Source organism: Anomaloglossus baeobatrachus, unplaced genomic scaffold, assembly GCF_048569485.1.
Source record: "Anomaloglossus baeobatrachus isolate aAnoBae1 unplaced genomic scaffold, aAnoBae1.hap1 Scaffold_2558, whole genome shotgun sequence".
NCBI lineage: Eukaryota > Metazoa > Chordata > Amphibia > Anura > Aromobatidae > Anomaloglossus > Anomaloglossus baeobatrachus.
The window spans coordinates 146,349-160,210 of NW_027442122.1; the positions used below are offsets into that span (position 1 = coordinate 146,349).

The 13,862-nt window shown below is 47.9% G+C and overlaps 1 non-coding gene across 1 annotated transcript; it reads right to left on the bottom strand.

The window, feature by feature from the left end:
* Positions 1–12,121: 12,121 nt before the first annotated feature.
* On the bottom strand, positions 12,122–12,194 carry TRNAV-AAC (transfer RNA valine (anticodon AAC)). Its single transcript has one exon. It is a non-coding gene; the product is annotated as a tRNA-Val (tRNA).
* Between the last annotated feature and the right edge of the window lie 1,668 nt (positions 12,195–13,862).

A 13,862-nucleotide genomic window follows, 5' to 3' on the forward strand; every position in this document is an offset into this window, starting at 1 on the left:
TGGCGCAAACCCTGTGTGGTCAGGCCACCCTTCCTTGTAACTGCGCACAAGGAATACCACACACCTCCTTACTATGCTGGCAGCAGAGCTCAATGCCATCAGGCGGTCAAAGGTTTACTTTGAAATGTATGGGAAATGTGAGTCACACCGCTGAGAAGTTGTGGACGGTTAGCTCTGGAGACCGAGTTTCATCAATGGTTGTCTCCACTCAACCAGCAGCCAGGGAAGGCCGGGTGCGACAATGATGCAAACATGGGTGCGGCCCTTCGCTGTGACAATGTGACACACGTGCCTTGTGTGGTTCACGTGTTGAACCTGGTTGTCCAGCAATTTTTAAAGCACTATCCTGGCCCACATGGCCTTCTGCAGAGAGCACGGTGTAACGCCTTCCTTGATCCACACACTCAGATGGGCTGTAAATGATAGCCTAGATGGAAGCCACTCACCAAGCAGGACCCCTAGAACCCTGAAACCCTTTAACCCCTATACAGGGATTAGGAATTACACAGGGCCCAAGGTGATTAATACCTGTGGAAGGCTGCAGTTCCAGAGAATAGTAGTCAGGCAGGGTCAAAACATTAATTGAGGAACAGGAACAGAATGGGACGGCCAGGACTTAATCAGAAAACAAGCAGAGGTGAAATGCGGATCGGCCAACAAGGTACATAAATAGCAAGCAGGAAAAGTAGTCAGGTAACAAGCACACAAAATCATAAAACTGAACTGGGGTTAAAATTAACCAGAGGTTCATAGCTATGACTGGCAGTGGTCTGCAGACAGGATGGGCATAAAAAAGGGTGTGGTGTCTTCCCATTGGTTGTAGCTGAATGATGGTATTTCATCTGTGAGATACCCACCAGCTACATTCAGCCAGAGATTCTGCATCTGTCAAGGTAATGCAGCCCAGTGGGTGAGCATAACCTGTGTCCACCTGCACCGCTGGCATCGACTCCTCTCCCATCATCAGCACTATGCATGAAAGGAACACGTTGTCACCTGGCGACCGGAGTACAAATTGACGGAGCGTACTCCGTTGGTGACTTAACAGCCGTGTGCGGCAATGATGCAAACTTGGCTGCGGGCCATCGTCAGGGCAATGTGACACACGTGCCTTGTATGGCTCACGTGTTGAACCTAATTCTCCAGCAATTTTTAAAACATCATCCCGGCCTACATGGCCTTGTGCAGCGGGCACGCTCGCCATGTGCTCACTTCCATCGTGCGCACACAGCAGCTCAACAACTTTCATCACTCCGGAAGTCTTAGGGTCTGGCAGTTAAACGCCGGAAATGCGATGTTCCGACACGCAGGAATTGGAATCTGCACATGTTGCAGCGTGTGTGGCAGCACCGCAGAGCCCTGCTGAAATCCGGTATGACATATAGCCTGGGATAACTTGATCCAGAGGTGGTGCAGATCCCGCTGCTGGAGTGGTGTCAGATCAAGGACCTATGCACCCTGCTACACAGTTTACAAATGTCGAAGAAGATGTTTAGCACTGGCAATGTCATTCTCAGCGTGACAATTCTGGTCATCTACATGATGGAGCACACTGTAATTATTATTCGGAGTCAGGTGTTGGGACAAGAGGAAGGGGAGGAAGTACAGGAGGAGTCATATGCGGAAGGGATAACAAGATCTACGAGGTCCAGATGGTCAGCGGCACCTATGCGGCAGTCATGGTGAGGGAGAGGGATTAACAAGGGCGCATAGTATCAGCAAAAAGTGTTGAGGAAAGTGCAGGAGCCCATGAAGAAATGGAGGACGAACTGGCGATGGGCATGGAAGACTCAGCAGATGAGTGAGAGCTTGCTCACATTTCGGTTGTGCGAGGTTGTGGGGAGAGGGCAGAGGAAGGAGGCACGATTCTCACCTCTCTGCCACCAACACACCAAGGACTTGGTCCTCCTTTATGCACAAGACACATGAGCGCCTTCTTGCTGCACTACCTACATGACCCTCGAATTGTACGAATTCGAAGTAATCCTGAATACTGGGTTGCCACACTGTTAGATCCCCGGTACAAGACAAAATTTGGCGAAATAATTCCTGCCATAGAAATGGACGCACGTATACAGGAGTATCTGCAGAATGTGGTACGCAATCTTAGATCTGCTTTTCCACTAAACACCAGTGCTGCACAGAGTGAATCTCAACGCTTTGTCATGGATAGAAGGAAATGGTCTTTTCCTTGTCCACATCGGAGGGACCGAGGGATGGCTGCTGTGCTGAGATGGCGATGAGTACGGTGTCCCTGCAGAGTTGCACTTTTGGTCATATACCAAAATGAGTTGAAAAAGGACAGATGCTGGTGGAAAGGGGAACAGGTGTGTTGGAAAGGGGAAAAAAGTTTTGGTCCGTGGATTTGGTGGTTAAGCAAAAGTAACATTTGATGAAGAAACACCATCTGTTACAGTGGGACTGGCAGATTTGGATAAGGTGGTATATACTATGTTACCGCTATATAACGAAAATTAATAAGAAAAGAAAGAGAAAGGTATATATCCCCATCAGCAGTCAGTGTCCACCGTGCTCACAGTTGGAAAAGGAGAGGTTGGCAACTGGAAGGTTTGGTGGAGGATACAGAGCTGTGTGGCTATGAAACTAATAGTAGCCTGAACAGAGTTAGACGCCATTCGGATCTGGAGACTGGGAGCCCTGTTAGCGTCACAGGGTCCACATGCCCACCCAGCCCAGGAACTCTTTGTTAACAACACAGGAGCCATTGAGTACGCTGACCGTGTGCGTAGGGGCAACACCTGTGGACAGCAGGCGCATCAGCAGCAGCAGGCCTGTTAATGCCACTGGGCTGCACAAGCAGGACTGGTAGGACAGGAGCTGGTCTTAACCGTTCTGCGTTACCAACTGTGGTGGTGGCCTGCATCGACACCCTATTCCTGCCTACCTCTGGCCTAAAGCCGCAATGGGTTCAACAAATGGAGGTGTGCTCTTTCGGAGCATAATAGAAGAATGCGCACCTCCTTGTTGGCTCCAGCCCCTTTTATAACCTGGGTCCGCCCCAAACCAGGGTGAACCACAATGAACCTCCTGAAGACAAAAGTAGAGTGACACGTCATGAGTGGCATAACTAGCGTCCTATTTGGAACCACAACTTCAATGATGACCTCATGGCTGCCATGACCCAAACACCTCACCAGTCATCGTCTGACCATCAATAATGCGGTGACAAGTCATAGGGGTGGGCCTCTGCAAGCCATTTGGGAGGACACCTGATGCCCTGTGGTCTATATGGGACCCCCACATCAGGGGCAGGGCCAAAGAGTTCATTACCGGACCTAGTCTCTGATGCAGTAAGTGCCTGAGCATGCTCAGTAGCATGAAATACAGTCTCTGAAAAAAGACTATCAGCTTTAGCATGGTGTCTAGGCACAAAACAGGACTTAAACCCAGCACGGAATGCAAGTACCTGTGCAAAGAGGCTTTTGACACTTAGTGTGGGAGCATGCGCTGTATCCCGAAATGAAGACTTAGCGTCAGGAATGGCACAGTCAGGCTGAGCATACTCACTAGGCGAAACACTGTAGTTAGGCTGCAGCTGGGGTAAATCGGCACACGCATGCGCACTAGCTGCCTCTCCACACTTACACGTGGAGGAGAAATTGCTCTTCGGGTGTGAACTTGGAGATGCTGTCTATGAACAGAAGGAAAAGCTAAAGGAAGCCTCACTTTCTATCCCTCCGAATTATCAAATGCAGCAATGAATTCCCTGAGTTTGCTATAACATTAGCGTAGCAAAATGTGCATGAGGGTGTCATGTAGAGGTGCTAGAAATAGCTTGGCACCAGTGAAGCACTAATGGAATACAACATCCAGTTCTATGATGCCACTAAATGGCAGTATTTTTTGCTATCATTATACCTTATTAAAAACAGAGCAGGAGGGTGTCATGCACAGGTGCTAGAAATAGCTTGGCACCAGTGGAGCACTAATGGAATACAACAGCCAGTTCTATGATGCCACTAAATGGCAGTATTTTTTGCTATCATTATAGCTTATTAAAAACAGAGCAGGAGGGTGTCATGCACAGGTGCTGCACATAGATTTGCACTAGTGTGACTAGACAAAAGTCCAATAGCCACGTTTAGGATGCCACTAGGTACACTGACTGTTTGCTAGTATAATGGCTTAGTTAAAAAGAGATGGAGTGTGCAATGCAGGCAGACGTGCTGCAAATATCTTTCCACTAGTGTGACTACACAAAAGTACAATAGTCACGTTTAGGATGTGTGACGTTGCACCTTGCAACATAGGGGGTTACTCGCTCAGCATGAGGGCTTCAGGTAGACATAGGAGGCACAGTTTCTTAAGATCACAGCTTGCTTTATTCCACTTCATAAAGCACCGCGCTGGTACGGACATCACATGGCATGTACAGGCAGGAAAACAGGTACATTCCCAAACCTCAGCCCTTCAGGTTATGTTCAGTCCACAAGTCGCTGCAGAGCCTTCTCAGATGCTGTTTCCTTACCTCCACCCATCAATACACCCAGCTACTTCCTCCAGCACAGGAACTTCAGTGCAGGGCCCTGAGTGTGTCCAGAGGCCTGACTTTCATTCCTGGGACCACACCCCGAGGTGGAGATATGGTGAACAGCCGTCCCACCTATCGCATTAGCTGTCCACAACAGAGCCGGCCCAGGTAACACACCTTAACCCTCTCAGCATAGTACCAGTGATTATATCACATATCCTCCCCCTCTGCCCAAAGCCGGAGGGTTTTGGCACCTTGACATAGTGGACAAGAGCACCCGCTCCGTCCGCCCCGGACTACAGCCATTGACGTACCGTCCGTCACAGTCACCGGACCCTCCCCAGCGAACTCTCTCATACGCCCCCTGGTCAGTCCCAGCTCTCCAAGGCTGCCACCCACGGTCAGTGTAGGAGAGAGTCTCTCTCCCAGTCGATACTACCGTTCTGTCTAACCCTGAGCTATCCCGACCACTAGAGGGGTCACTATCGAGGGGCCTCAGCGTTGAACTGCCAGAAGAGGCGCCATATCCAGGCCCTCCGCAGGGTCTGTGTATAAATCTATCGTGGGCTCTTCTACCCGGGCATCGTCGTCTGTTTCTCGGATTGTGCACTCTCTTGTCAACGACATTGGCTAACGACCCATCGCTACTTTCATTCAGTCCTTTGGATTGTGTCTCACAGGACTGAGACCGTTCAGAGTCTGTGCTATAGCCCGATGAATACCTGGGTCCTCTATGACCCTGGCTCCTTTTACCATTGGACTTGCTATTGCCCTCTGAAGCAACACGTTCATCGAGCGGGCCACCTTTCTCTTCGGGGCCATAGCCCCTATATGGTCGCCAAACTACACCAACTTGGCGAAGTTGGTTTGCAATCTTCCGTCTTTCTCGATTCAATTGTTTTAACTCTTCCAGGTATCCCAAACGGTATTCTAGGAGGGCTCGTAGATCTTCAACACATCCAGTTGTGCCCACAATGGTACATGGAACCATACCGACTTCACAGGGCCTCCTGGCTTCGTTATGAATATCAATTCTTAATGTCGTCACACCGGTCTTATCAACCATCTCCTGCATGGCTCTTCCATGTCGTCCAATAAGCCTCATAACCATCTCTTTGGGCACTTGAATGATCTCTTCCACAAACTCCAATAACCGGCGAGCTGTCTTCACCGCTTCTGCAGTTGTCCCATAGATACGAAATGTTCCACTGTCTTTATCTAAATGCACAGCTGTGACACCTGGAACCTTCCTGGCTTGCTTAATATTATTTCTTAGTGCTCTCAATGCCAGTCCAATTAATGCTTTCTTCACAACCACCACTTCTTGAAAGCCTGCGGTCAGCTGCGCCCAGCGTCTGGTGTCTTCATCCTTCTTTGCAGTGATGAGCCACTTCGTGCGAAGACACCGTAGGTGCATGTCACTCAGGATTGCCACTCGCTTCTTTGTGGCATCACTGAAAGAGCACACCACCAACTGATTAGTCTCTGCGGCAAAGTACACTTTACAGGCCCCTACTGCCTTCTGGAATCTCTCATGCACCTTCTCACTGGCACAGGCTTCTCTTAAGTCTTCCGGCACGTCTATCCAGTACTTGAAGACTGGTCTGCTTCCTTCAGTGTCAAGGACACTAGACTGTTTCTCAGGTCTCTTGCCTTCCTCCATATTCTCCGCCAAAGGTTTCACCTGTTGAGTTACACACGCCTCGGGTTCCGCCCCGGCCTCAGAGCCTTCGGGTTTCAGGCTCTTAGCTGAGCCAATCTTCTTGTCTGCGATCTTGGTCTTACCCACTGAGTCAGTCAGGCTCTCAGCTTCTGATGAGACCTCACGTCCAGTCTTCACCTCTTCCTCAGAGGCTCTTTCCGCTTTTACAGCACCTGCTGTGTCTTGGGACTTTACTGCATTCCCTCCAACTTCCACTTGGGTCTCTGCAGTGTCACCCTCTGCCTTCTCTTGGGAGTTTACAGCATCGCCTTCTACCAGGGTGTTACGCCCTTCAGCACGGCACTCTGTTCTTCTTAGAACCTTGGCCCCATTTTCAACATTCATCACTTCACCACTGGGTAGCTTACCGGTCTGCTCACCATGACCTTTGTGGATTTGTACTCCACCAACACTGCCCTGGATTCCTTCTTCTATATTATTCTGTAGGATGTCATCTCGTACAGCGCTATCATCCAACAGACCTCCAGCTTCATGCATGGAAATTATAGGAGACACCGCCATTACTTCTTTGGTCGGTTCCTTCCCTGCAATTTCACCCTGCTGATTTTTGTCGTGACAATGTGTCAGTTCAGTCTTTGATTCCTCTTTCTTTTGTAGGATATCACTGTCAGACTCTACCGTAGCAGTTGCTACTGGCAACGTGTTTTCATTACCCAGGTATTTCACTTTCTCTGCACCCTCAGGCGACATACACTGTGCCACCTCTCGGCGCTTATTACGTCTTCGGCGTCGGGAGGAAGTTTTCCCCTTCTCACACTTCTGTACCTCACTGTACTTGCTTGTCACCTTTCTGGAGTCAGTGTCTTTACTGGAGTCATCGTCACTCCCCCTGGTGTCCTGGACTAACACGTCCCCACTTAACCAGATGTCGGCCCCCTTTTCTGGAGCTACTATAACTGTAGTGGTCACACTGCCACTTCCTTTTGGAGACGTCATGGTCACCCCTAACTCTTGACAGTCCTTATGTGGAGGTACCATCTCCTCATTGCACCCCAATATCCCACAGGGAATCTGTATAACCTCATACGGAAAAGAGGCTTTCTTAGGCGAGGGCCGACTCATTCCTCTGCAATCGGTCCCGGCCTCTGTCTTCCATAAATCCTGAAAGAGCTCAAAGTCCCGTCCTATGATAACTGGATATAACAGATCTGGCGCTACACCCACATCAGGGCGTCCCAAACGTTTGGCCGTTTGAATCATCACCCTGGCCAGAGGATATACTTTAGTGGTCCCATGCACACAACTTCCTTCTATCGTCCTACCCACCATCACATGGAGAACAGGCATGGGTCTAACTAAGGTCAACCGGCTCCCCGGGTCTAACAGACCAGACACACGTAGCCCATTCAAGTCCACGGAGCACTTCTGTGGCCTCATACTGGATGGATAGCCTATACCGCAGGTAGGACATATGTAAGGCGAACCCCATTGCCCCTTGCTATAGTCTACCTGTTTGGCTTGTAAATGCTCCACCCCCTTGTGGGTCACCATCGCTTTCTGAGGCTCCGCCCCCTGTTGGGTTACTACCCCGTTCCGGGACTCCGCCCCCTTTTGGGAAACCACCCCTTTTTGGGACTCCGCCCCCTTTTGGGCAACCACCCCTTTTTGGGACTCCGCCCCCTTTTGGGCAACCACCCCTTTTTGGGACTCCGCCCCCTTTTGGGCAACCACCCCTTTTTGGGACTCCGCCCCCTTTTGGGCAACCACCCCTTTTTGGGACTCCGCCCCCTTTTGGGGTTTCCATGCAACGTCCTTAGCCCCCAGTTCACACCGTTCGCCCTTATCTCCCAGGGCACCCAGTGTCCATACCGGGCCCCGAAGGGAACGCTCAAACTGGTCCATGGCTGCCACATCGCTGCACACTGACAGCTCCTGCTGTCCCTGCACCAGGAACTGGTACAGCTCCTCCACAACGTCTGCAGGGACCATTCCCTCTTTTTGGCTTTTAGCCCCCACTGCTGTCACTGGACCTCCAGGCACATGCTGTTGGTGCTGCTGGCTCTGCAGCAGCTGGTTCAGGAGCTCCTCCATGCTGCAACGAAAAGAGGAACAGGAGGGGCGCTCCAATGGGTAATACCCGGTGGTCAAAGACAGGGGGGGGGGGGTTAGAGAACCACTAACCTTTCCGGGTTGTACTGCCCGTACAACCAGGATCTCCAGCCTGTGGTGTATCACTGCTCACCAAGCAGGGCCTTGCAATTCCGGCTGGCCTGGAACCTCCAGTCGCTGGACTCTCGCCACTGCAGCACGGGTCCCCAACGACCTGCTGATTCACCACCAGGTGCTTGAGAGCGCTGTCCCTGTTCGTGGACCCGCCGATCCACCGCAAACCGCGTCAAAAAATTTTCGTGGACCCGCCGATCCACCGCAAGCAGTCCGTATCCACAGAAATATGTCCTAGGCCGTTGCCCCTAGCAACCAGACCGCATGCCCGCATTCGAGACACCATATGTGACGTTGCACCTTGCAACATAGGGGGTTACTCGCTCAGCATGAGGGCTTCAGGTAGACATAGGAGGCACAGTTTCTTAAGATCACAGCTTGCTTTATTCCACTTCATAAAGCACCGCGCTGGTACGGACATCACATGGCATGTACAGGCAGGAAAACAGGTACATTCCCAAACCTCAGCCCTTCAGGTTATGTTCAGTCCACAAGTCGCTGCAGAGCCTTCTCAGATGCTGTTTCACTACCTCCACCCATCAATACACCCAGCTACTTCCTCCAGCACAGGAACTTCAGTGCAGGGCCCTGAGTGTGTCCAGAGGCCTGACTTTCATTCCTGGGACCACACCCCGAGGTGGAGATATGGTGAACAGCCGTCCCACCTATCTCATTAGCTGTCCACAACAGAGCCGGCCCAGGTAACACACCTTAACCCTCTCAGCATAGTACCAGTGATTATATCACAGATGCCACTAGGTACACTGACTGTTTGCTAGTATAATGGCTTAGTTAAAAAGAGTTGGAGTGTGCAATGCAGGCAGACGTGCTGCAAATATCTTTCCACTAGTGTGACTACACAAAAGTACAATAGCCACGTTTAGGATGCCACTAGGTACACTGACTGTTTGCTAGTATAATGGCTTAGTTAAAAAGAGTTGGAGTGTGCAATGCAGGCAGACGTGCTGCAAATATCTTTCCACTAGTGTGACTACACAAAAGTACAATAGTCACGTTTAGGATGCCACTAGGTACACTGACTGTTTGCTAGTATAATGGCTTAGTTAAAAAGAGTTAGAGTGTGCAGAGGAAAGGAGGGTACAGTGCCAGGATTGTGGGGCTCTGGGTAGAGGAATGGAAGCCTGCCTTTCTATTCACTCCTAATGGGGTAATGCAGCGACAAAATCCCTGACCTTGGCTACACAGACGCTGTCTCTGTTTTCAGGACCTGTCACCTATGGCTCTGACCCTGCCGGTTTGATCCCTTAAAAGGACTGATAGAAAGTGCTCTCCCTAAGCTGTCCAGCGCTGTGTATGGAACGCATACAGCTGTATCGGCGATAGGACAAAGGACGGAGCTGCGACAGTGATGTCTGACACCCATGACGCAGAAGAGATAATGGCGTCCTGGAGGAAAATGTCCGGTTTTATAATGCAGGGACATGTGACATGGACATCCTATCACACATGCCGTTGCTTCTCTGGCTAAAAGTCTACTTAGCTGTGTGTGTGTCTGGGATTGGCTGACATGCTGGCCCGCCCCACTACATGCGCGCGCTTAGGGAAGGAAGACAAGGGAAAAAAAAAAAAATGCCGATCGCCATTATACAAACAGGAGTGATCTGAAGGCGCTGTTCACGCACACTATACACTGAAATGTCATAATAGTGTGAGTCACAGAGTGACTTACACTATTACAGCGGAAAGCCAGCTAGGAATTAGCTGTTTTTTTGCTGCTAGAACCGTTCTCGAACGTTTCTAGAACTATCGAGCTTTTGCAAAAAGCTCGAGTTCTAGTTTGATCTAGAACAGGCCCCAAAATCACTCGAGCCTAGAACTGGAGAACCTCGAACCGCGAACCGCGCTCAACTCTAGTGCGGGGTAGTGCCACAAGAAATTCTAAGTTTGCCCAGATGCTCAAGGAGTACCTTGCAGATCGAACAACTGTACTTCGACATTCCTCTGTGCCTTACAATTATTGGGTATCCAAGGTGGACATGTGGCATGAATTGGCTCTCTACGCCTTGGAAGTCCTGGCCTGCCCTGCCGCTAGCGATTTGTCAGAGCGTGTTTTTAGTGCCGCAGGTGGAATCATTACAGATAAACGCACCCGCCTGTCAACTGAAAATGCTGACAGGCTGACTCTGATCAAGATGAACAAGGGTTGGATTGGGCCAGACTTCACCACACCACCAGCAAATGAGAGCGGAATTTAAAGTTTGAAACGGGAATTTGCCATGTACCTCCACTCACCCATGGGTACACACTTCTGGACTTTGGATAATCACTGGACTGCTCCTCCTTCTCCTCATGCGCCACCATGATGACCGTTACAATAGTTAGGCCTTTGTTTCAGGTATACCCCCAGTGGTACATTTTTTCGCCCATTCTTTCAGAATGGACATTACAACGACAGGAGACCCGCTCCTTTGCAATGGGAACAATGTTTTGAGGCCCTCATGCACGTCTCTATCCAGGGACAACGTGGAGCCTCCCAATTTTTGGCTGCCCTGCCAAAGGGCTATACTACAATAGACCCACTTCCTTACAATAGGCACTTCAGGTTTACAGGCCCTCATGCACGTCTGTATGCAGGGGCATTGGTGAACCTCACAATTTTGGACTGCCATGGCAAAGGAAAATACTACAAAGACTCACTTCCTCAAAATGGGCACATTAGACTCAAGAGGCCTTCATGTACGTCTCTTCTCAGGGACATCGGAGTGCCACACAATGTTTTACGTAAAATCTTACATGTATTAATCTCAAAAAGTAACATACACCAGCTCTATCTCACTATTGGGTATGTGCCCTTAACATTTCTGCCATGAAAATTCATTTTGGTGTCATTTTGGAAGGTTTTCTGGTGAGTCCGTAAAAATGGTGTAAAACGCGGACAAAATTGTTCACAGCTGTGACTTTTGAGTGATAAATGCTTCAAGGGGTCTTCCCCATGCTGTTGCCATGTCATTTGAGCACTCTACTGAGACTTTTGTGACATTTTTAGGGTTTCTACATGCTGCCGGGGGTCATTTCATAAAAATACTCGGGTCTCCCATAGGATAACATTGGGCTCGGTGCTCGGGCCGAGTACACGAGTATCTGGGGATGCTCGGCCCGAGCCTCGAGCACCCGAGCTTTTTAGTACTCACTCATCAATAGTAATGAAACATTTACAATTTTTATTACATATTTTACCAGTTTTATTCCTACAAAGGGATATTGCTTAAATTGAAGTTTACATTGAATGTGTTACTTTTTTCTACACAGTTTAGTTGTTTGCTTTTGTATTTATGGGAACTATATATTTTGAAACAAACAGGATTTTTATAATATGGGATTATGTTTTCTGCTAAAATGGACAATAAAAAAGAAACCCAAATTCGTAGTTCTCTTTGTGATGGAAGCTAAAATGTATTGTCATTTGGCACTGAAACCAAGTATTTTATATATTACAGGTTGATAACAAATTACTTCAACAGAGAAAACGGCTTGATTTACTAGGGATTAAACCCAGGACCTTCTGCGTGTGAAGCAGATGTGATGACTACTACACTTTGAAACCTGTGAAATCCTGCAAAGTAATGGCAATTAGAGACGAGTTTTGACCGCCAGGGGAAAAAAAAAAGTAATTCGCAGTTCTGTTGATGATGGAAGCGAAAACATCCCATCATTCGGCAACAAAGTCAAGAACTTCATATATTGTGGTTTGATAGGGTATTATTTCAACACAAAGAAACGATTGGTTTCACTGGGGATTGAACCCAGGACCTTCTGCGTGTTAAGCAGACGTGATGACCACTACACTATGAAACCTGTGAAAGCCTGCAAAGTAATGGCAATTAGAGACGAGTTTTGACCGCCAGGGGAAAAAAATAATAATTCGTAGTTCTGTTGGTGATGGAAGCCAAAACATCCTGTTATTCGGCAACAAAGCCAAGAACTATATATATTGCAGGTTGATATGGTATTATTTCAACACCAAGAACAGATGGGTTTCACTGGGGATTTAACTCAGGTCCTTGTGCGTGTAAAGCAGACGTGATGACCACTACACTATGAAGCCTGATGAAAAGTTTCTGTGTATTGGCTAGCAGAGCAGAATTGTGACTGACGGGGCCTTTTTATTGCTGAAGGAAAGTATTTTTGGTAATGAAACATTTACAATTTTTATTACATATTTTACCAGTTTTATTCCTACAAAGGGATATTGCTTAAATTGAAGTTTACATCGAATGGAATTATGTTTTCTGCTAAAATGGACAATAAAAAAGAAACCCAAAATCGTAGTTCTCTTTGTGATGGAAGCCTAAATGTATTGTCATTTGGCAACAAAACCAAGAATTTTATATATGACAGTTTGATAGCAAATTACTTCAACAGCAAAAACGGCTTGTTTTTACTAGGGATTAAACCCAGGACCTTCTGCGTGTGAAGCAGACGTGATGACAACTACACTTTGACACCTGACTTTCAGTGCAGCGTTCTGTGTACGATGCGGATGGGACCTCTGCATGACTGTCTGCACCATTAATATAATTTAATATTGGGACCCCCTTAATGAGGTGTGCGGTTGCTCTCTTTTGGATGTGTACTAACACTACTGTACCAAGACTGGGTAACTACTATGCACGCCCTCCTATAACCCAGTTGGTCAGTATGTTGTGCAGTCTCTGATCGGAGCGTCATGCGCAACCTTCTTTGATATAGTTATATACGTCTATTTTCTGACATATTGACAACCCTTGCTGGTGAGAATTTGGGCTTTTGACCCCTTTTTAGCAAGCTGTGCATGGGCTCTGCTTCGGCATCTGCTGACACTGCTCCACCGACTGATCTTGCTTTTTGGATTGGGTTACATTAACCAGGACATTCTGATCTTGACTGATCAATGTGGGTGGTAGTATGTGCAATGTACTTATTGAGCTCTTCACACAATCCTCAGTGGGGAAATTGCTTTTTTATTCATCTGCATGTGGTGTAATTACTCTTTTATGTAGGAACACGTGGATATTTTCATGTAAAATAATATTTCATGTTATTGATACGCATTATACATTTTGAGATTGGCAGGATTAATTTGTGCCCCCCTTTTTTAACACCCTTCCTCTCGGCCATTTAAATTGTTGTTATTTATTGATCTATATACGGTTATATGTATTTTGTACTTATTTAACAAAAGTATCACTAAAATTAAGCACATGAAATGTGAAATAAAAATAAAATACATATTTTTTGAAGCAAGTTACTCATTTTCCTCCTGTTTTATATTGCTATCTGAGTAGCTCTGCACAGTGTGTGATATCCCCGGTGGGATTCACACATCTGTGCTTTTTGATAAGTGTTGGATCCTATGTATTTAACATTTTGTCCTGTGGTTTCCACAGTTTTCCTGATATTCATCTCCATGGATTTTAGAGCTCGGGATGACGCCTGGCTCACGCAACTTAATTTGGCACTTGAGGCAGCAGGCACTATTGGTGA